Genomic DNA, 2,721 nt, shown 5'->3' with positions numbered 1-2,721 from the left:
AAGCAGAGCTTGGTGTCTGGAACATTCACGTTCTGTGTCAGGTGTTCTTCCATCTCATGGGACACTGGGAGCCTACAAGTCCTGTCCTTTCTTCCCAGCACTTACCAAAGGCTGTAATTACATACCTATTCATGGATTCCCCATTAAACAATACCCATGTGTTTTCCCTCATTTGGTTTTGCAAATCATAAGCATGTATCTGTATTTCTTTGTATGTTGTTTGTTTGCTTTTGGTTTTTTGAGACAGGGTCTCCTTGTAGCCCAAGCTGGCCTGGAACTTGATATGTAGACCAGGTTGGCCTTGATCTCATAGAGATTCACCTGCCTCTGTCCTCCCCGCCCCCGCCATGCTGGGATTAAAGGCATGTACCACCATATCCAGCCCCCATATTTATTTTTTTAACTGACTTACATATTTCTTGAATGAATGGATAAATGACTGAAGAAATGAGTTAGTTTGAGTGGTTGCAGGTATCCCTGGAAGGGTTGAGTTGGCAGGGGCTCATCAAGGAGACCACCACAGCAGAATTATCAAATAGAGATACGCTGGAGCTAGAGCAGTAAGCGACAGGTCTGGAAATGCGGAATCCAGGGCGAGAACAGTTTGTCCCTCTGGTTAAGGGAGGAGCAGCTCCTAGGGCTGCAGATTAGAACTGGCAGACCTATTGCCGAAAAACTGAATGGCACAGACATTTCCTGGGTCTATGTTGTTTGGGAGCAACCGTAGGGCTGACCCAATGTGTGTTGCTTTGTTTTATGCATAGAAGTGTTTGCCTGCATGCATGTAAGTACACCCATGTAGCCTAGTGCCTGTGGAGTCCAGAAGAAGGTGGAACTGTTAGTCGCCATGTGGGTGCTAAGAACTGAACCCAGGTCCTCTGCAAGAGCAGTCAGTGCTCTTAACCACCGACCCATCTTTCCAGTCTCTGACCCAGTGTGTTTGGTTCGATTCATTCCTTTAGGCTCAGAAGGTAATATCGTGGATCTTTCGGGGGTTAATTTTTAAACATTTTCACTGAAACCTGCCTTTTATTCTTTGCTAAGTATATACAGAGCCTAGGCACTTAGTGTTAGAGTGAATGCAGATTTTTTTCCCCTCCTTTTCCTAAATTCTTTTTTTAGCATTGGTTGTGGTATCTGAAGTGAAGGAATGCCAGTGATTGGGGGCTGGTAAGATGGCTCAGTGGGTAAAGATGTTTACCACCAAGCCTGATGACTCAAGCTCAATCCCCAGGTAGAAGATGAGAACAGACTTGCCCAAGTTGTCCTCTGACCTCCTCTCGGACACACACACACACACACACACACACACAATGAGGACTTACAGGTTGGTGCACTGATCAGAGGCACAATTGGGCAGCAATGCTCCAAGCTCATTTCCAACCTTGGTTAAACCTCTTGGAAGGGCTTATCTCCACTGTAGGAAGCTGTAGAATAGGGGTTCTCTACAGATGCGGGTTACACCTATGTGATTCTGTGGGATGCAGTGGGTCTCCCCCAGTAATCTGGCTCTGAGAGGGTTTGATACCCAGCCCTGGCAGGAATCATCCCTCATTCACAAAGTCAGTTCCAATTGTGGGTGTATCCACAATTGAGGAATTTGAATTTATTCTTGGGCACAGATCCATTTATTGCTCTAGATTGCATGTACACATACTTCAGATTCCTCAGGAGGTCGCTCAGCCCCTCATCTCCAGCTGGGTATGCTGCTTCTAAACATTTTACTGAAATCTTGCTTCTTAATCTTTGGTCTCAGAGTCTAGAGCCCAGGCACTCAAATTAGCTGTTACCTCCCCAGGCAGTTGTGAGGCAGGAATTCCTGATTTCATTTGTGTTTTAAACAGTCCAGTACTTCTGGGTCTCGCCATGGCCAAGAATCTAACAAGAGCTTTCAAGAAAGATCAGCTCTGGCTTAGCAAATGAGATCTATAAACAGGACTCAGGAAACTGTGGGTTTAACTTTCTCCGTTTTGCAATGCCTTTTGCTCTGTTGTGTGAATTGGCTGTGTACATTCAGATTTCTTAATCCTGTGATAAAAGTTGTTTGCTCTCTTTGGAATTTTTTTGTTTTTGGATTTTATTCTTTTCTTTGGTCTTTTTTGAGACAGGGTCTCCTTGTAACCCCACCTGGCCTGGAACTCACGATGTAGACCAGGCTGGCCTTGAACTCACAGAGATCTGCCTGTCTCTGCCTCCTGAGTGCTGGGATTAGAGGCAAGCGCCACCATGCCCAGCCTCACTTTGGAATTTTCATGCACAAATGAAATTAAGGAAAAATAACCTTTTGTTGTTAGGAAGGGTGACTCTATCAACTCCAATATTTGAGTGTTTAGTCTTCCCTAATTAAATGTGCCACTACAAATTCATTAATAAAGAAGTAAAGGAAGAGGTCAGGCAAAATAGAAATTTATCATGGAAAGATACCCAGCCATAGAATTGTTTATATTAGGATCTGGTAGTTGTGCTTAAACAATATCAAAATGCAACTCTAGAACTGGAAAGATGGCTCAGTCAATAGATGCTTGCCACGCAAGCTCCAAGACCTGAGTTCGATTCCTGGAACTCACATAAAAGCCAGCATTGGGGCAGCAGAGACAGGAAGAATCCCAGGACTTAATGACCAGCCATTCCAGCTGAATCTGTGAGCTCCAGCCTTGGTGAGAGAGCTTGTCTCAAAAAAATAAAGGGGAGAGCGATTGGGGAAGACACACAAAGTTGTAA

The sequence above is a fragment of the Nannospalax galili genome, unplaced genomic scaffold, assembly GCF_000622305.1.
Source record: "Nannospalax galili isolate Female #2095 unplaced genomic scaffold, S.galili_v1.0 scaffold1350, whole genome shotgun sequence".
In the NCBI taxonomy this organism is placed as follows: Eukaryota; Metazoa; Chordata; class Mammalia; order Rodentia; family Spalacidae; genus Nannospalax; species Nannospalax galili.
This window is presented reverse-complemented; position numbering follows the sequence as displayed.